General features: G+C 58.0%; 2 protein-coding genes across 11 annotated transcripts in view; one reads left to right on the top strand and one right to left on the bottom strand.

Moving 5' to 3' along the window:
- The window catches only part of RBFOX3 (RNA binding fox-1 homolog 3), a 452,038-nt gene that overhangs the window by 372,284 nt on the left and 59,145 nt on the right, over positions 1-20,609 (top strand). The window lies entirely within an intron of this gene.
- The window catches only part of PGS1 (phosphatidylglycerophosphate synthase 1), a 584,793-nt gene continuing 570,178 nt past the window's right edge, over positions 5,995-20,609 (bottom strand). The window contains exon 11 of the transcript XR_007473305.1: positions 5,995-6,071. The gene's annotated coding sequence lies outside the window, so the exon portion shown is untranslated. The remainder of the gene's footprint in view (positions 6,072-20,609) is intronic.

Raw genomic sequence — 20,609 nt, 5'->3', positions numbered from 1 at the left:
CCGGTGCTCATACTTGGGATAAATGCATCAAAAAGACCGGGGGGCCAAGGTACCCAATTCGTCCAGTGCTGAGTGGACGCATCCTCTACTGGTGGCATTTGGAGCTTTCTGTAGGGGCAGCAGGATGGCCAGAAAACCACAGCCGAGACAGACCCATCCAAAATGGGCATCCACCATGGGTAGAATTGTTTGTGGGAAAGCCAGAGTGTGCACCTTGGGCCAAGCTTTGAACACCCAGTTTCCTTCACAGCTGTTCTGTAAGAGATGGCCGTGTGTCTCAGCAGACTGGAAAAGATCTAGCCAGCCATTTCCTAGCCATTTGTGGAGACACATTTTTACAGGAGCACACGCAGCTCTGGTGGTCCAGGACCAATACCAAACAAATAGTGACATTTAGTTCAAGACCCCACTTGTCCCAAACCACCTTTGAAGTGAGACAGCCTCCCGCATCCCCTGGAAGTGGGGCTCAGGGCGGCTCTGGCCCAGCCTCCAGAGTCAGAGCTTGCCTCCCCTGCAGGCTCCCACTGAGGGCTTGCAGGTCTTCCGCGTGAGTGAGCCTTGGTGCCCTGTGTAGGCTGTGTATTCAGTCTCAACACACGTTTGATAACAGGGGCAGGAGCAAAAGACGTGAAATCAAGCAAGACCAGAGACGTGGTTTTCGGCGCATTAAGATGCAGGGTTTAAACAGGCAAGCTTTTGAAACATAGCCTTTCGAACTGGAAATGAGAAAATAAAACCTCCACCAAGAGAATTCCGTTCTCTCTGTTAAAGCATCAACCTTTCCCCGCTGCATGGGCTGGACCCCAAGTGTGCTGAGCATGGGGCCGGGTCCCCTCTGAGACGCAGCAGCGCTATAATTAATTAGAGGAGCTTGTTGTCGGGCGTCCCTTCTCCCAGCCTCTCAGCCGTGCTGGTATTTTTCAGAGTTCTAACCATCCGAGGCAGGACTTCAGGTCACCCGACACCAGGAGAAATCCAGCTGTGGTTTGGGCTCCGGCATTTGTTCAGAGCTCACCCGAGCGGCCCGGGGCCTCACTCAGGTTGCGCCCCACAAGGCCTGGCCTTGGTTTCCCCACCTGCCCAGCTGGCCGCCTGGGGGCTCTGGCTCTCTGTGAGTACCTCGGCCCCCTGCAGGGCAGCCCAGAGCCGTGGTCCCCCACATCTGGTCCCTGCTAGGGATCCAAGGATGGGACACAGAGAGGCTGTTGTCCTGGTGCATTGCGGCCAGCGAGGGGTGGGGCCGAACCTGATCACCTTTCATAGCAAGAAGTACCTCATCTGGAAACCCAGAATACCAGCAAGGCTCCCCGAGAGGCCCCAGTCTGGGCTCCAGCAGAAGAAAGTTGTAGAGAGTGGGAAGAAAAACCCGCAGGCCCACAAAATGGGATTTTTTGTCACGGTAATTACTTATTATTAAGCTGCAGTGTCCTATAAAAGAGAATCTTATCACCACATCCAGTTGGGAAGCTGGGAAATCCCTCGGGGGAAGACAGAGATGTAAGTGCCCTAAGTTTTCTAAAAAGGAGTATTGGTGACAGAGAGGAGGGGACTGTGCTGGCAGGTTGCCAGCAGGCCGGAGAGGGACCAGACCCTGGAGGATGGGAACGTTGGGGGCCTTCCCGAGGGCTGTGTTTAGAGTTCTGTCCATCTTATCATCTTCATGTTCTTAATCAAGGTGAAATCACAGATGGCCTCAGTTGTCATTGGCATAAACATTGCCAGAAACCGGAAGTTTCCATGGAGGATGTGGTGTTTCCACCCAGCTTCCTGATGGGAGACAGATTGTTTCTTGGAGTTGGTAGCAAAAAACATTCCTTCAGGGTGTGGAACCCAAAGGCTCCTCGGGGAGGCCAGGGAATTCTAGGGTCTGTTTTGAGATTCGTTAGGAAGCTCTGCTCTTATTAACAATCATTCTGTTTGGGGTAGCCATGCTGCTAGTCACAGGAATTTTTAATGAGGATTAATTACCGTAGCAAAGGTAGCACTGCTTCTTACACCTTCTTGACACGCCTGGGCATCTTGTCTGTGTTCCTGGGCTGTTGGCATGTCACCGTGGTGTGATTCTGGGAACCCCGTCTGAGACACACATGTTCATGGTGACATAACATGCCTGTGAGTGCACCCCAGCCAGGGGGCAGGGACAGGCACAAAACAGCAGCTTCTCCACCTGCGTCGTCAGAATTACATGCTATTGAGGTCTGTTCCAGTGGCCGGAGCCACATGCTAAAAATTATCCTGTGAACTGGAGAATTTAACTAAACCAGTAGTTGAGGCCCCACGATGCTCATTCCAAATTGAGCCACCTGGTCAGGGAGCCCTCGCCCCCCGCGCCCCCAGGGAATCCTTGGGGACCAGAGATAGCGCTGTTCTAGCTGCCCATGCCTCATACTTAGGGGGAAACCAACTTACTCTGGTGTCGTGTGGTTGCCGAAGTAACTCGGTTATTTCTATGGTTCCCCCTCAGTTTTTGCTCGTTGGCAGCTCTCGTTGGTCCCCGAATCTGCTGACTGAACGTGCGCGTTTTGTAGTTGAGGAAACTACGGCACAGAGAGGTTAGGTAATGGCTAACTCGTAAAGCCCCCGACGAGGGACTTCCCTGGCGCTCCAGCGGTTAAGACTCCAAGTTTCCAGTGCAGGGGCCACAGGTTTGATCCCTAGTTAGGGAACTAAGATCCCACATGCTGCGGGGCGCAGCCAAAAATAAATAATAAAGCCCCAGCCGGACCCCAGCCTCACACATCTAGTGAGGAACAAGGACCCTCCAGCCACTTTCCGCGCCACGCACAGAAGAGAAGTAAGTCAGCTGCAGCCTTGAGTTGGGGAAGGTGGAAGCAGCCTGCCTCCGAAACCCGAGGGTCCTGGCCTATCGTATCTTTCTGCTTGGGGTGAGTGGGTTTCTCTGAAGAGGGAGGAGCGAGGAGCTGTGTCTAGCTGGATGGGCGATAAGCATGGCAAGGAGTGGTGGCCGAGGGGGGATCCAGCCCCGGGCATGGACAGAGGGTCGCCTAGTGTAGGATGTTCAGACCCAGCAGAGCGTGAAGGCTGGGCAGAATCGAGCAGCCTCAGACCCCCGGCTCTGCTGTGGGGCCTCCCTGCCCCAGAGGTGTGGGTGCGTGGGGCTGGGTACGGGCTTCACGGGGGCAGAGGAGCTGGCATGGCAGGCGTGGGCTAGGCCAGTTGGCATGCTGGGAGGGCAACAGAGGGCAGGAAAGAACGCTGCAGCCGGGAAGACCGTGCCTGCGGCCTGTCCTCTCCCCCTGGCACAGCCAGGTGCCCACAGCCTGCCAGACCAGTGGGCAGGCACTGAGCCACACAACTTGGAGGTCGCAAAACGCCACCATCCTTGGAGGAGGCGAGGCTGAGGTCCCAGCCCAAGTGCCCTCTGTCTCCTGTCCTCGGTCCTGGGGATGGCGACCTGCAGGCAGCTCAGAGCAGAGTACCAGGTTCCTGGGGGAGGGTGGGAGGCTGGCAGGGCTTCTAGCCAGCTCTGGGGTGGCACCTGGCAACCCAACTGGAACCCGGGCGAAAGGCAGTGGTCCCACAGGCAGGCAGATGTCAGGAGGGAGGTCGGCAGCTGGGGGCCTGCCTGTGACCGGGGCTGAGTCCCACCCAGGTGTCTGAAGCAGCAGCGCACTGCGGGCCTGCAGAAGGGGCTCCCGTACTCCCCGAGGGCAGGGCTTTGCGGCCACCCCGGACCGCTGGGGGCTCCATGAGGCTGCACGTTGCTGTCCCTCCTCCTGCCTCTCCTTCAGCACCTCTCTCCGTGCCTCCCCCAAGTCCTCAGCCTTTCTCTTCTACCTTCATGTCAATGGTTGCCCCTAGAATATTCCCTGCCGCTGGGCCTCTACCGCCCTCTCCTCCCCTTCCCCCGGCCTACTTTCTCGCCTCTCTTGTATTCACTTTCTGTTTTCCCCTTCGCCCCCGACTTCCTCCCAGGGGATTCCAGCCCCTTCTCATCCCCCAGACTCTGGCCAGCCCGTGCAGCCCCCTCCGGCTCCCTCCATGGCCTGCCAGCCCACGGGCCAGACTGTTACGTGGTCCCGTCAGGGGCTGCACATGCGTTACAAATTGCATCTCCATGGGATCACAGGCCTTTTGTGTCACCAGCACAGCTGAGCGTGGTCCTTGGTGTCCAGGACCCCCAGGGGGAGCGAGTCCAGTTCTGGAAGGAGACCGGGTGGGGCTGGGACTTGGGCTTGGGCAGGAGGCCTCGGCTGCTCCGGGGAGCCCAGGGTGGCTCTGGTGCCAGCCCACCTGCCACGGTGGGGTCCCCACCAGCCGCAACAGAGATGGGCCGGCAGCCTCTGAGAGGCAGTGGAGGCTAGTCCTGTCCCCGCCCCCGTACACCCCCCAGCCGGGGGCTCCAGCGGGCCGGCACAGTCTTCATCCCCCTGGGATCTTTGAGCAGCTCAGGGAGTCGACAGGGAAGGAGAGGCGCAGGAGGTCGGCAGCCATAATTATTTATGGAGCGGCTGTTTGTGCCAAGCTCTGCAGCGGGCCCTGGGTGTAGAGTTGGGAATGAGAGCCCCCTGTCCTCCGCTTCCTGGGGCTCACAGGCCCAACTCAACCAAAGTAAACTGGTTCTAAGAGCAGCACACGTCTCTCCCCCCGTGGCTGTGAGGGCACGTCCAGAGCCCAGCCGGGTGGCCTGACGGGAGCCAGCCAACGCCTTCCCTTCATGGCCGGAGCTTCTGTGTCCAGGCGTCTAAGCTGGAGTTTTACATCACCTTTCCTTCCCTTCCAGGGGGCTTTTGGGGCTGCAGAGGCCCCTGCTTGCTCCCCCCAGCCTGTACCTACCCCGTCACCACCCACCCAGGTGTGGCGTCCAGCCTCTTAATCACTGCAGCGGGCGGCTCGGGTGTGCCCGGGTGTGGTGAGTCAGCTCCGCGTCTGGGGAACGTGGGGAACTTGTCCACAGGGGCAGTGGGGAGCCCGGGTGGACTCGCGGGAGAGGCCTGGCCCCCAGAGCCCCCGAGGCAGGAAGGAGGCTGCTTTGTCCTGCTCCCCAAGCCAGTGCAGGGCTGGTCCCACGCAGACCCCCAAGGTCACCCACACCAGGTGGTCCTGAGAGGAGCTGTCCCACACCAGCCTCAGAGCGGCTGCCGGGCCCACAGTGTCACCCCCGGAGGGGGACGGATGGAGGCAGACGCTGCCTGTCCTGGCCCCTCAGCAACCGGCCCTGTGGCCTAGAGCACACTCTGGTCTCTTGGGGCCTTTGGGGCTCATCTGCAGAGCGAGGGTACAGTCAACAAATGTCAGGACGCTGGGGGTTGAGCCAAAGTACAATCGAGCCGCAGTGCCAGGGCCCCCTGCGTGTCACCTGCCGGGCGTCCTCCCTGCCTTCACGGAGCTCTTGCTCCAGTCCGGAAGGGAGGGGACGGATCCACAGAAAGGCAGATACGAAGGCTGACAGACAGACGCGGACGTGGAGGACACGGAGTGGGGGCTGTGGTGGGGCAGCAGGGCCCCCCAAGAGGGCCGAGAGCACTTAAGCTGAGCCGGGAAGCAGAGGCAGCAGCGCCAGGAGTCAGGCTGTGTTCTGCTGGGACTCGTGCCCACATCCTTCCCGGGAGGACCCTGTGCCCAGATCATGGCTCCCAGAGCACAGTCTCACTTAGACAAATGTCACCTGTGCCCGTGCTGTGCTAAGGGGGCTGAGTGTGTGTGTGAGTGTGCAAGAGCACATGTGTGAGTGAGGTTGTATATTGTGTGCATGTGGGTTGTGTGTTGTGTCTGTGTATGTGCGGGGTTGTTGTGTGTGTTGAGAAGCCGGAAGAGAGCTCGGGGCAGTTCAGCTTCTGTGTGTGGTGAGTGCAGAGCGGATACAGGTGTGGGGAAGGGTCCCAAGAAGACGTCCGCAGAAACCGTCCGCATAGAAGGTGGGTGGCGTGAAACTTAATCTGTCTTGAGCTGCAGGGTGAGGTGCGGTGGGGAAAGGCCTAGATTAAGAATCAGGAACATTCAAGTTTTTTTTTTTTTTTTTTTTGTCTGCATTGGGTCTTCGTTGCTGCGCGTGGGCTTTCTCTAGTTGCGGTGAGCGGGGGCTACTCTTTGTTGTGGTGCGCGGGCTTCTCATTGTGGTGGCTTCTCTTGTTGCGGAGCACGGGCTCTAGGTGCACGGGCTTCAGTAGTTGTGGCTCGTGGGCTCTAGAGCGCAGGCTCGGTAGTTGTGGCACACGGGCTTAGTTGCTCTGTGGCATGTGGGATCTTCCCGGACCAGGGCTTGAACCCATGTCCCCTGCATTGGCAGGCAGACTCCCAACCACTGCGCCACCAGGGAAGTCCCAACATTCAAGTTTTGATTGCAGCGCTGCCTGAACTGCCGTTCTCCTCCTGGGTCTCATTCCCTCATCGGTGAGCAAATAAGCAGGACCAGGTCAGGGCTGCCCAGACCAGGAAGTGGGGTTAGAAATGGAGAACGAATGTGTGGGTTTTTCCATCCCAATTGTCATATTCTGGGGGGGAAGTTACTGCCAAACCAGGGTGTGTTCAAAGAAGGGTGATTAGGAGCATCAGCTAAAGGTATCCGGGAGATACAACCCGGATCTCGGCTGAGGTCAGCAGGTGGGCACATAAGGGAGAACAGACCCTCCCCACCTGGACAGGAGCAGAGGGTGGGAACAGGCAGTGGGTTTAGAGAAAAATCTCTAAGAACATTTGTAACTGTTTGAAAAAATCTCTGTTTTTTCTCTGTAACTGTTTGAAAAATTTTTCAAAAACTGTTTGAAAAATCTCTAAGAACATTTGTAACATCTCCCAGCTTTAGCATTGGTTGTTACGTGAGGTAGTAAGTTGCCTGTCATCAGAGGAATGCAACAGAGGCTGACTGGTTCTCTACTTCAGAGGCTCTAGAGCAATGCTGTCCGATAAAAATATAACGTCAGCCAGTAGGAAAGTTTACATTTTCTAGTAGCCACTTAAAAGAAGTGAAAAGAAACAGATGAATTGCAATATGACATTTTTTTAAACCCAATGTATCCCAAATATCAACCCATCGCCTATGATCAATGTGAAATAGTCAATGAGGTAGTTTGCATTCTTGTTTTCGTACTAAGTCTTTGAAATCTGGTGTAGATTGCACACGTACGGTACATCTCCACTCAGACTAGCCACGTTTCCAGGGCTCAGTGCTCACGGAGTATTGTGATTAACATGCTGGGCAGATCCAGAACTTTTCCATCATCGCAGGAAGTCAGCTCTAGGCCTCGCTGCTCAAAGCCTGGTCTGCGGACCCGCAGCACAAGGAGCCAGCTAGAAACGCAGATCCCCGGGCTCTCCAAACCTCCTGCGTCTGAATCGGCGTGGAGTGGGGCGTCTGGGGGAGTCACACTGCTCCAGAGCTTGGTGAGTTTCAGGGGGTGTGGATGGGGTGGCCTTCGGATCCCTGTCGTAGCTACAGGTCTCAGAGCCCCACTGGCCCCCACTGCCTGTCTACAGGCTGGCTGTGTCCTTGACAACATCTTCACCTACCCTGGCAAAGTGGGATAACTAGGAAGCTAAGTGTAGAAACTTTTCTCATAAAGATCAATCTATTGACTTTTGTGTGTAAAATAACTGTTTCAGTTAAGTGATGGTGATACCCGCTGTTCACGTTTTCAATGTCCTTATTTGGTAAAATAAAAGGTTGGCAATTCAAATCCTCCACCACCCTTCTTTTGAAAATACATTTTACTAAGTAGCCCTCTTCAACAGTCTGGAAACCAGTGATCTCGAGCAGGAATCCTTGAGCCAAATCCAACCTACCGTCTGTTTTTATAAAAAAAAGTTTTGTTGGAACACGGCCACGTTCGTTTGTTCACGTGCTGCCTGTGGCAGCTTTCACGCCACAGCGGCAGAGTTGAGCAGATGCAACAGAGACCACGTGGCCTGCAAAGCTCAAAATATTTGCTGGAAAAGTTTGCTGGGCTGGAGGTTGCTCCAGCCCAGAGCAGCGCTGCCCATAGAGGTACAATGGGAGCCCCATGTGATGCTGCGTTTTCTAGCAGCCACGTTGACCAGCATGAAAAGACAGGTGAAATTCATTGTAATGATATATTTTATTTCACCCAATCCAAAATATTTTCATTGCAACATTTAATCAATCTAAATATGATGGAGGGACTTTCCCGGCGGTGCAGTGGTTAAGATTCCGCAGTTCCAATGCAGGGGACGCGGGTTTGATCCTTGGTCGGGGAACTAAGATCCCACATGCCGAGCGGCCGTAAAATAAAATAAAATGATCCATTCTAAAAAGAAAAAGGAATATGATGGAGATTTTTGGCCTTCTTTTTCATGCTAAATCTTCAAAATTCACTGCGTATTTTTCATTCACGGCTCGTTGCGCGTCGGACCAGCCAGATTTCAAATGCTCAGTAGCCACATGTGGCTGGTGTCTGCCCTAGTGGACAGCACAGGTCTGGAAGGAATGAGGTGAGTTCCAACTGGGGCATCTGGGAAGGAAGCTGAGAGGAGCTAGGCTCTTCCCTGGGTGTCAGTGGGGCTGAGACCTGCAATAGGTGAGTCTGTGGGCAGGACCATCCCACAGGGAGCCAGCAGTTTATATGGAGAGACAGAGAGTTGAGTGTGTTCAGGGCCGGTTCCTGGACTGCCTGGAGCGTGAGGGTGAGAATGATGATGGGACTGGTTCCGAGTCTAGGCTGAGAAATTTGGACTCTTTTCAGTAGGTAATAGGGAGCCACGGAAGGTCTTTGAGCAGGGCAGTGACATGATCAGCTCTACATGTAAGGAAGATGAATCTGGGATGGAAAGGAGACCACAGACCAGGCAACAGCCAGGACCAAGGCTTGGGCAAGAGATGATGGGGCCTGACCCAGCAGGCAGTGGGGATAAGGTGGGTGAACAGGAAGATTTTGCAGAAGAGGTGTGCCCCAGACATGCTAACAGATGGATCATGGAGAAGGAGGGTCCCTGCAGAACTGGTGGTTTCTGGTTTAGGGTTGGCACTGATGTGGGGTGAGTAGGTTGCTCTGGTGGCCGTGGCCTTAACCACGTGATCTCAGCCCTCGTGAGCCCCCGGGCCCTGGCTCCTTGGTGGAGAAAGTCTTCCCCCCTCCCTCACCGGCACAAGAGTCCTCCTGTGGGCTCCAGGGCAGGCTGCATGCCCCAGCAGAGGACCCTCGGGTCCTGCCCTCTCCTCCAGCCTCCTTTCAGGTCTGTTGGGACAGACCAGGGCAAGTGCCCCAGACAGATGTGAACATCTGGCTGTGCCCTTCTGGACACTTGGCACCTTCCCCTCATGTCCTCCCGAGACATTCCCTGCTGTCCGACCATCCCCAGAATAAACGTGCTCCAGGGTGCATTTGCAAGGTAGATGGGAAGGCAGCTCCTTGGCTCCAGAGGAAGCAGTGGCCCCACGTGCCCCAGCCCCAGTGTCCCCGAGCCACTGTCACAAACACCTGGCCAGGGAGGTGCATGTCAGGGGCTGGGGGCAGGCAGCCTCCTGGGTGGAAGGGGAGGGGAGCAGAGCATCCCAGGAGGGACGGAAAGGTCACAGGTCACCTCTGTACCACCTGGGAGGGCCTCACAGACAAGGAGGCCAGGTCGATTCCAGGCCCGGAGCCTGGTGGGGAAAACACATTGGGAAGGGAGTGAAGCAGAGGTTACCTGAAATGGGCTGGGGCTGCGCTGCCTACCTGAACAGGAGGATGTGTGTTTCTCCCCAGGCGGTTCCAGCCTCCTGGCCTTTGTTCTTGTGTCTTTCGCCGGGAGTGCCAGTCCCCAGACACTCGCCTGACATGCGTTCTCATTTCCTCCAAGACTTTGTTCTCTCTCTTGAGACCCTTGTTGACTGTTATTAAGCCATTTAGAAGTGCAGCCACCCCTCCTCATCTTTCTCTCTCGCATCCCCTTTGCTATATTTTTCTTCGTAGCATTCGTGGATTTCTGACATACTTCACATTTCACTTCTTTGTTTGCCTCTACCAGGGGAAGCACTGTTGTGTTCACTGTGTTTCCCAAGCACGTAGGACAGTGCCGGGTACATGGAGATGCTCAGTAAACGTTCACTGTGTGATTGAGGTCTGCCCTCCCTCCGCGGGCAGCCTCGGGGAGCAAAGGGCCTGTTTTCTGTTTTACCCGCCGCCCTTTCCAACACCCCCAGCCGGGCAACCCCTCCAGGCCCAGCCACCTGAGCAGCCAGCTGGCAAGTGGCTAAGTGGCCACAAGTGACAAAGATGGGGCAGGTCTTCTGTCACAGCCTCTGTGGGGCTTAGAGGCTCAAAGGGCGGGAAAGCTCGGGGCGAGGGGGCTGGCAGGGAAACTTGGCTCTTTTATTCCACCACCCCCTTCCTCCTTCCGTCCCTCCCTCTCTCCCTCCTTTCTTTTTCTTTCCTTCTTTCTTTCTTTCTTTTTTTTTTTTTTTTTGTGGTACACGGGCCTCTCACTGTTGTGGCCTCTCCCGTTGCGGAGCACAGGCTCCGGGCGCGCAGGCCCAGCGGCCATGGCTCACGGGCCCAGCCGTTCCGCGGCATGTGGGATCTTCCCGGACCGGGGCACGAACCCGTGTCCCCTGCATCGGCAGGCGGACTCTCAACCACTGCGCCACCAGGGAAGCCCTCTTTCTTTCTTTCTTTCCTTTTTCCTAACCGTATAGTTCATATCTGTGGTTCTTTTTTTAATTGAGGTATAATTCACACGGCATAAAATATACCCTCATGAAGTGTACAGTTCCATGGTTTTTAGTATATTCCCAAAGCTGTGCAACCATCTCCACTCTCTAGTTCCAGAACTTTGTCATTTCCCCCCAGAAGAAACTCCATGTGCGTTAAGCACCGCTCCCCCTTCCCTCCAGTCCCTGACACCCCTAATCTGCCCTGTGTCTCTGGATTTCCCTGTTCTGGACGTTTCACTTCAACAGAATCATACAGGACGGGGCCCTTGTGCCTGGCCGCCGCTGTTACGTGGGCACTGGAGCAGGGATCCCACAGCAGGGAGGTGCGGGCGCTGCCCTCAGAGGGCTTGCAGACAGTGGAAGCAGTGGCTTTCTGGTCCTGGGCTGAGTGTGGCCTGCAGAGTCCTCAGCTGCCCTTCCAGGGGCCTTGTGGGAGAGGCTCTCCCACTGCCTGCCCACACGTGATAGTGGGTAAGTCTGGGAGGAGGAGCCCCTGGCCAAAGAGGGGCGGCCCCTGACTCTCGCAATTCGTCTGAGCCTCGCCCCTGCCTAGGGCGTGCGTAAAGAAAAACCCAGACCCTCTGGCTTCCTCGGATGAAAGCCAGGCCATGGGTGCCCCGCGAGCAAGTGCTTGGGCTCGAGTGGATGTGAATGTCATCCCTGACGTCTGAGAGCCAGTGGGGACTGCTGCTTCCACCCCGCGTGCAGCGTGCAGCTCCTCCGGGCTCACATCCCAAGGAGAAAGTGACGCCAGATTTCCCACGGTCCCGGCAGCGCGGCAGGGCCAGGGTGGCCATTTGAGGGGTCTCCGGGGCCTAGCAGGTAGCCTGGTGGGAGCCCGTGCGTGGTTTCCAAGGGTGACACGTGTACGTCTGAAACCTCCGCAGTGTGATTAAGCATTTGGGACTGTGGGTAGAGACGGAGTCGCTCTTCAGGCTAGAGTGTCAGCCCGAGATGCATGAGCCAACACACAGCCTGCGTGCCCCAGGCCTGGCTGGGCGCTAGGACAAGGCAGCTAGGAGGACGAACCAGCGTGCGGGCAGGCTGGCAGAGGAGGTGCAGGCTGTCCCTGCTGGGCCACCTTCACTGTCCCTGTCCCCGGGGCTGAAGGCAGGCAGAGCCTCCCGTCGAGCCCTGGTTGTCCAGAAGCCTGGCCTCCCTGGGCACGTCTGTGCTCTGCTCTGCCCTCTGTCAGTGCACTGGTCATGGTGGGCAAGTGGAAACTGGCAGGGTGTGGAAGGAGGGAGTGAGCTAGGCCTGCCTCTCCCCTGTTCAGTGACCCTGGCTCTTCTCCTTCCCGGGTCTCAGTTTCATCCTGGGTCCTTGGGGGTAGCATTGCATCCAGTGGTGGGATAGATGACATGGTGCGGCCCGAGTGGCCAGCCCCAGGCCTGGGGTAGGGTCAGCCCTGGTGGACGTGGCCTCTTCTGTTGTTTAAAGCTCCAGATATATTAAATCCAGAAAAGGAATTGCTACAATAAGGTCACAAAATGTGTAGTTTATCTTAAATATTTCCATTTAGCAAGTTAACAGTTTAAATCCATGCTTGAGCAAAGGCAGTGTAATTGTGCTATTCACAAGTTAATGATGGGATTTATTTTAATTTAGAATTGAAAATGTACATTGGAGGCCCTGCCTGGCCAAACGTTCCCTGCCTGTGCAGTTCCTCGGGGGCCAGTGGGTGCTAGGGTGCCTGGGACAGGTCAGTGCCGCTCAGAGCTGGATGGCACAGAGGGCCTGGGCGTCCAGAGCCTTTGGGGCTTCCTGAGTCTCCCAGTGCTAGCTCTGCTGTTTTCCAGCTCCCCAAAATAAAGCACTGACCACCACCACCCAACCCGGCCCGGTGACTTACATCCAGCCAGGAACCCCCCCACCCTTCTGCAGTCGGAGAGCTGTTACCTATGCATTTTCCTCCTCCTTCCTCCTTGGAAGCTGCTAGAGCCTTTGGTGGGTTCTGTGCTGTCCCTGGGCCGGGGACTGGAATAGAGGACCTAGCAGCCAAGAGAGGCAGCTTCCCAAGGCTGCTCGGGCACCTCTGGCTCTGCTGTGGTGGCCCGGGTGGAGCTGGGCTTGAGGAGGCCCCAGGGCTGACTAGGAGAGTCTAGAGCAAGAAATCCAGGCAAGAGATGGACAGCTGTGCTGGGAAAACAGAGGCATCCACCAAGGGGCCCTCCCCCTGGGGATGCAAGCAGACCCTGGGCTGTGAGCAGGCTCAGGGTGAGGGTGCCAGCAGGGGAGAGGGTGAGAGGTCAGAAGACCGTGTGTCACCACCAGACCTAGGTGCAGTGCAGCGCGTGGGCACATACACCCCTCCAGATCAGTGCTGCCCTACAGGGTGCTCGGTAGAGACGCCAGAGAGGGCAGGGGCGGGAGGGAGCCAGCACTGCATTGCCTTGTGCCTGGCACTGCTCTTGTGAGTTTCCCAGCAGCCCCAAAATGTAGGTTGTGAGCCCATTTTACAGAAGACAAAAACTGAGGCACAGGGAGGATAAGAAAATGGGTGGGTGTGGGGGTGGTGTGCCCATCTTGCCCAGGTAGCCCTAGCCAGGAACTGGGACCCTGCCAGTGGAGTCCCCCTCCAAGCTTGGCTCCCTTGGTGTCCACATGGTCACTATTTTCAGGGTGTTTCCAGGTTCCCAGAAGCCAGGGGTTCCAGTCCCTTCCCCTTACGATTTTTCACAGTTTTGTCGAGGTATAACTTGCATGTCATAATACTCGACCACTATAAGGTGTACAATGCAGTAACTTTTCATACATGTAAACAGTAAAGTGGCCACAGAGAAATTCTGCAGAGGCAGGATTTCCATTATTCGAAAACTTTCTTGGCGATTTCCCTTTGTTTTGACTCCCCAGCCAGCCCTGGCTTGGGGCAGCCCTGGCAGGAGGGGTGATGGGCTCCGAGCGGCCTGGGACTTCCTCTGGCCGGTGAGGGCTAAGCCCAATTCACTGGCTCTGGTGCACACTCTTCGGGGCTGGGCTGCTTCCCCCTGGACTGCAGTGCCAGGGTGTTCGATGTCACCAGGCTCTGCCCTCCCTCCGGACCATCCTGAATCCCCCCACCCCTTCCACAGCCTCGCCTCCCCGTGGGTGGCTCAAGGACTCCCCTCCATCCTCAGCTCAGAGCTAAGCCTACTTAATTCTTTTGATCTTGGTTCAGAAATCAGCCCCTCCAGCCATTCCCGCTGCTGCTTTGCTGGGTCTGTGGCTCCGGAGTCGGAACCGCCGCTGCCAGCACCTGGTAGCGGGCTCTCCTGGCACCTGCCCTGGCCTGCTTTCCTGAGCACGCCCTGGGAAGGCCTGCTGTGGAGGAATCCCTGCTTGCCTGGGCTCTGCCTCGGTGGGCCCCCTGCCTGACCCCAGGAGGGAGGGGACCCCACCCGTGCCCGTGTCAGAACCTGCACCCCTCCAGGCTTCCCCACGCTTGGTCTGAAATGAGAACCAGAGGAAATCAGGAGACCTGCAGTTCATCTGTGAGCTGCATTGTGTTGGGGGCTCTTAATTAGACCTAATTAGACTAATTAACTTTCAAATGAGAAACTTGGATTGTTTTTCTCCTCTCTCTTTCTATTGCTTTCTCTTCATTCCCCTTTTGGAAAATGAAGCAAGGATAAATATTTGATCGGCTTGCGGCAGCCTGGAAGGTGGAAGCCCACCCAGGGGGCTGGGTGCAGAAGGCTCTGGAGGGCGGAAAGTGCATGCCACCCCTCCCCCCAATCCTTCTCCCCCACTCCCACCCCACCCTACTCCCCCCTCCCCTCCCCCTCGGTTTGGCTGTTTTGTTCTGGGGCCCATGTCACAGGCATACTTCATCCTGGTTCTAGGAAGATTAAGGTGTGGCAGGTCTTTCCTTTAGCCGATGACGTGCATTTTGTTCCTGGCGCCAAGAGTGGAAGATGAGTGAGACGTGAGACATTAGGTCCATTGGGTGAGACTGATGCCGGGAGAAGGGGGACAAGAGAGCTTCGGGAAAAAAAAAAAAAAATGGGGCTTCCCAGGTGGTGCAGTGGTTGAGAGTCTGCCTGCCGATGCAGGGGACACGGGTTCGTGCCCCGGTCCGGGAAGATCCCACAGGCCGCGGAGCGGCTGGGCCCGTGAGCCATGGCCGCTGAGCCTGCGCATCCGGAGCCTGTGCTCCGCAACGGGAGAGGCCACAGCGGTGAGAGGCCCGCGTACCGCAAAAAAAAAAAAAAGAGAGAGCTTCGGGCTCACCCTGCTCACTCTGGCCCGACCGCTGCCCCGCCATGGGCTCCCATCCCTTAGCCAGGAGAGCTGTCTGTGTTTTGATCCCCTGCCCTGCAGGCTAGGCCACCAGCGATGCTAGTTTCCTTGGGCAAAGGTGGCCATGCCCAAGACGTTAATTCTGCAGCACCTCCCTTCCCCAGACTGAAGGGGTGAAATGGTGCCCACCCCCTGGAGGGGACCTGACCAGGCGGGGGGAGCCCTGCCCTCCTTCCCCCAGAGGGAAGGCCCCCCAGCTGCTCACTTCTCTCTGTGGATCAGGGGCAGGCCAGCACCTGCGTCTCGGGGGAATTTGAGGGGTAAGTGGAATGGCCCCGTAAGGAGCTCGGCCTGGGGCTGTCTCCCTACCGCCCCCCCAGACATAGCTTTGACATCCTGCCCCAAGGCCTGTCCACCTGCAGCCCCCGCCCAGGTGAGGACGGCAGCGAAGCCCACCCCTCCCGGAGGTTCTTTCCTTCACCTCATCTCACCTCCCCAGAACCTGATGCCAACACCTCCAGCTTTCGTACTCATTTCCCCTCTGCCTCCATCCCAGCTGCCAGGGTGATGGCCAGGGTGGGCCCTGCCAGCAGAGGCGGGCAGAAAGCCACTTGCTGACGTTCTAGAATGTGCTCAGGCAGCAGGGAAGGGGGCAGGTCCCACCCACCCTCGGAGCCGGGCCCCCTCGGTGCGGCCCCAGACTGTTTACCTGGCTCAGCAGAAGGGTCGGGCTTTGGCAAAGGCTCCGAGGAGGCCGGGCAGGGTGAGCTGTAGCAGGCTTGTCTGGACTCCATCTGGCCCAGAGCCGCCCACAGCACCTGGGCAAGGAGGAGCTGAGCGCAGGGAAACAGGTTCTGTATGGGGTGGCCCCTGGCAGCAGACCTGGTGAAAGTGGGGCACCCTGTCTGCAAGCCTTTTGCATTTGGCTGGGCAGGAAGCAGACCGGCACCGGCTGACCATCAGGGCCTCCATCTGGGCCTTCCCCCACCCAGACAGCCTTGAGCCCAGCAGTACACGGGCACCGGCAGGGAAAGTGCCCAGGCCCCTTGGGTGGGTTGGGCAGGATACCTTCTTCCTTTTCAAATCCTTCCCCCCAGCTCTGGGGTTCCAGTGACTTGCTATCTTGCCTGAGTCTTCCCAGAAGGATGTTCTCCTGGACGATGGTACCCCTGAAGACAGAGGCCCAGCTCAGAGTCAGAAAGAGGCTGTACAGGATGCCCCCGGGCCTCTCCGCGGCCCCTCTCAGAACCATGCCCCAGCTTGTGGAGCAGACTCAGACCCTTGTTTCTGGGATCCGGGGTTCCCCCAACACTGGGTGTCGACACCTTGTCTTGACGCCCAAGGCACTGAGGGTCCGTGGCCAGCTCTGGCCGAGAGGGCAGGGCCGGGTGGCCTCTTTCCCCCCAAAAGGCCCCACGTGGGCCTGCTGCTGTCCCCTCGCAGAGTTTAGTGACAGGCTGCAGCTCTGTGTCTAACACAGAGGCTCAGCAGTGCCTTTGAAACTCGGTTCAGCAGGCGTGTGCACAGGCCCCAAGGAGGGACCGCAGGGCCAGAGAGGTGCAGGTGTAGGGGGAGAGGCGGCCATGCTCTGGGCTGGTCAGGAGGGGACGTTGCCTTTCCCTCCCAGCTTGAGCTTCTCGTTATGGGGCTGGGCATGGGCTGGGCATGCGGGGTGCATGGGCACCCCGCAGTTTCAGCCCCCAGCTGTGACTCCCTCCCCCAGGCAGCCCTCACGGCTTGCTCGGGAACATCCCCTCAAGCTCTCTTGCACAAACCTCCGTCTCCTTGGCGACTTCCTCCTGCTCCAGGTGGCAGCAGGGATGCTCTGAAACGCTGCAGTTTGAGAACCACCAGATCCAGAAAGCATGGCTGGGTTTCTCCATCCCAGCCACCTTCACTTCCTCTGTTCTCTGCTCCTCAGTCCTGGGCTGCCTCACACAGATCCTCCCCGGCCTGCTCTCGGCCTGCCTGCCTGCCTGCCTGTCCCCCTCCACCCGCTGCAGACCCCGGCCTTGCCCACCAGGCCTGACTCTGCGTTCCCACCCGTACCACCCGCCTCATGCCAGGGCTCTGTTAGCACAACTCCGTTCAAATGTCTGATTAGTCCTGAGGAGATCGAGGGGTCGGTTTTCCACAGCTCCTTCCTCTCCATTTAACTAATTTAACTGCACGATTGTTACAAATTTCATTTTATTATAGCCCTGCTTCTCAGTCCAATTGAATTACTAAAATCTCATTTTCTCAGAAGTGCTGAATATGTAATTAGAGGAAAAATTATGCCCCTGTCTGCCTATTCGGACGGTTCATGCATGTGTGCGCTGTACGCCATGTGACGGCCACACAGACGTCTCGTGTGCTGTGGGCTTGGCCGGAGGCGGGCGGAGGTTGGGGGAGGCGGGACACTCACGGTCAGCACCCTGCGGGGCGGCCCAGCGCAGCCATGTGGGTGAGAACACGTGTGCGCAGGCAACCCCACAACTGCAAGAGGGGAAAACCGCATTAACCCCCCGATTACAAATTAAACAGTATCTGTGGGCCATTGTAATTAAAGGGAAATTCGATTCTGTTCTAACGCTCCATTATGCCAGGCTCTGCGCGGTGAGGCTGGGCTGCTGCAGCTGGCTTAATGGGACCGGAGGTTACAGGGGGCGGGAACGTCAGCCCAGGGCTGTCCTTCTCCAGCACCTGGTGCTCAGCGGCGGGGCAGCAGGGGAGGGTGGTCGGGAGCTATTTTCTGATCTGCCTAGTCCCGGGAATTTCTTCCCATCTCTGCCCCTGAAGGGCTGTCTGTGATGGTGGCAAGATCTCCTTAGATAGCTGGTTTTGATGTTGTGGCCACTGCCTGCCCTCCAGGAGGCCCTCGTACCCCAGAGTGTGCTGGTGGGGGAGGGGCCACACAGGAAGTGCAAAGGCAGGGGAGGGTTCAGACCAAAGCTGCAGGAGCAAAGCTCAACCTTTGGGGAGAAAGCCCTTTGTCCCCCACGTGCCCAGGGAGACTCTCGGTGTCCAAAATGGGTGAGACTGGTCTGTAAAGACCAGTGAGACAGGATTAGGGTGCGTGCCAGAGCTGTGCGGGGTTTCTAGGCCTCTCTCAGACTTCCGTCGGGGGGTTCATTGGCATCAAGGGAAGGTCCTTGGTGTCCTCCCCCAAGCTGAGCCTGCACCTGGGCTCCAGGAGCACCAATATCTGTACATCTTGCCTCCGTGACTTGACCTCTGCTGGCCTCTATCTTGACCCTTCCTCAGCTCCCTCCTACACATCCATCAAGGCTCCAGCAGAGCCACCTCCTCCAGGGAGCCCCCCAAGTGCTACAGGCCGGGTGACCTCATCACTGCCTGGCTGTATCCTCCATCCTCCCACAGCTTCAGATTCTCTGCAGAAGGGCCTGTACATCTGACTAAGCTGTAATTTCCTGGAGGACCAGGGCCAGATAGGCATCTTATTCGGTGCCCAGCTCAATAGTGAATCTCAACTCCTGCCCCTCTGACTGCTCCGCGGGTCTCCGTTGTCCTTCTAAGAGAGTTCTCTGCAAGAGGAGTAGCAGATGGGATGGGGTGGGGGTGACTGGGGAACCCAGGCCCGGCTCCAGGGGAAGTGCTTGGACGGGAGAGACAGCAGCAGACCTGGTTACTGCTGTTCACCCAGAGGTTAGAACCTAGGCCTTGGCCTGCCCAGAGATCCATGGAGGCTCCATCCAGCTCTGATCCCCGCAGCCCAAGGTCTGTGTGCACACTCACCTGCTCGGCCTCTGTGCTGATTCAGGTGCTGACATGGCCCCGGGATCTACCCCTCACAAGTACCAGGAGAGCCGGGGTCTGCGGGGCCTGCCCTGGCTCCAGGCCACCCTCCTCCTGTGTTGTCTGGAGAGCATCACGCGTGAGCTTTGCTCCGGGCCTGTGGCTGTATCTGCTCCCTAATCCCCAGCTTTATCTACTTGCCACAGATCCCGGGAGAATCCCCCAGAGCAGGGGCTAGACGCTCACTTATCACTCACACACAGCACAGTGCCTAGAAAGTCAGCCCAGCCCAGCCCAGCCCGCCACCCTCCGCAGGCCCGGGGGGCCGAGCAGATCTGTTCTCTGTTTCATCCGCACTTCAAGAGAGGGCATGGGGGCGGCGCCGCTGAGTGGGGTTGCAGGAATGCTCACACGTGTGTGAAAACACACACACCTACCCCTCCCCTGAAGCCTCTGCACCATTTCTTGGCTGTCCCATAAGGGAGGTGGGAATGCGACCAGCCTGGGGGGTGAGGGTGCAAGTGTGTGTGTACCCATGTGAATGTATGTGAGCATGAGTGGGTGTGAGTGTCACACACGCATGTGTGAGACCAAGTGTCTTGCACCCCCAAGCTGTGGCACGTGGCAGCTGGGCCCTAGATGAGCTCCGGAGACTGGAGGGCAGGGTGTGTCTCATCCCATCAGCTGATTTGTCCATCTGTTTTCTTGTCCCCCAGAAGCCCGCCTGCAGCAGTGCGGAGGCGGGCGTGCGCAGAGTGTGCGCCCCCGGGCACAGGGGCTGAGTCTGACCCAGCCCTGGGAGGCTTGCCTGGCCCTGGCCACTTTGCCAAAATGAGTGCAGACCCCAAGCCCCACCCCTCCTCCCACCTTCACTCCCTGGACCCCTCCTCAGCCCTCCTGCCTGCTCCCTGTGGCCCCCTGCTCTTGGGCCGGGGGGTCAGGTGGGGAGTGGAGGTGGCTGGGCAGGTGGGTCAGACCCAGCAGCCCCCATGCAGCCACTCAGGCCTTTTTCGGGGGCCCTTGCCAGGCGGCCTCCTCTGTGGAGCTTGTCGCATCCCAGGGAGGGGAGGGGAGTATATAGGAGTACTGGGGTCCAGAGCCACTGCCTCAGGTGCCCCAGGTCCTGGCTGTCTTTTCCTAAGGGGAGTAGGTGTCAGGAGGAGGGAGAGGGAGGGCAGCCGGGGCAGCCGGATGGGTCCTCTCCCCTTAGGCTGTGGCCCTGAGGCTCTTGTGTTTCTGCAGTATCACAGCTCAGCCTTCACAGGCATTTCTCAGGCAGCGATCTACCACCCTCCCTCCCCCAGCGTCCCCTCATCCCAACACCTGGATACAGGCCAAGTGGGAGGGGGCGCAGGGAGGGGTCTTAGCCCCACTAGACAGCCGGGGAGACGGAGGCCTGGGGGAAGTGCTTTGATGCCTCAGCCTCCGCCGTCAGTCTGACAGCTCTGGGCACCCAGGTGACTCCACATGGTGGGTTCCCCGCCCCTCACTCAGCCTGAGCCCCCCCGAGCTTGGGTTAGGTTCTGAGCCCAGCCACCTGGATCTGTGCCCTTCCCATCCTGCGCTCAGCCCCTGCCACAGTATCTTCAGTATCTTCATGAACATCAGGCACGGTGGGCATGGGAGGAGCAGCTGCGGGCCTGGGATGCAGTTGTGGGATGCACTGCCCTTTGTCTCCATGTCAGTGCAGGTGCTCAGGGCTGGTCATTGCAGTCCACTCCAAGAGAAGCTGTGGCCACACACTTCTCTCAGCCACAGCTGGCCCCAGCTCCGTCCCTGGGCCCCTGCCCAGCTCCCTGTGGTGAGTGGTCCAAGCCTGGGAGCAGAGGGGGAAGGGCAGGTGCCAAACCAGAGCTGGATTGCCGGTGAGAGCAGCCTGGCCTGGCCTTCTGTGCCAGGTGACTGTGGAACAGCTGGTCACCCTGCCTCGCTGGACTCCGTTGCCGCTCTCCTCTCCTGCTGGCTCACCCCCGCCGTCCTTCCCTGCCTCCCCCGTCTTCCTCCACCCACCCCTGGAGGAGCCCCTGGCATCCCTCCCCAGCGC

Source organism: Orcinus orca, chromosome 19 (assembly GCF_937001465.1).
Source record: "Orcinus orca chromosome 19, mOrcOrc1.1, whole genome shotgun sequence".
NCBI classification, from domain to species: domain Eukaryota; kingdom Metazoa; phylum Chordata; class Mammalia; order Artiodactyla; family Delphinidae; genus Orcinus; species Orcinus orca.
Note: the sequence above shows the minus strand (reverse complement) of the source record. Positions and strands in the feature narration are given on the sequence as shown.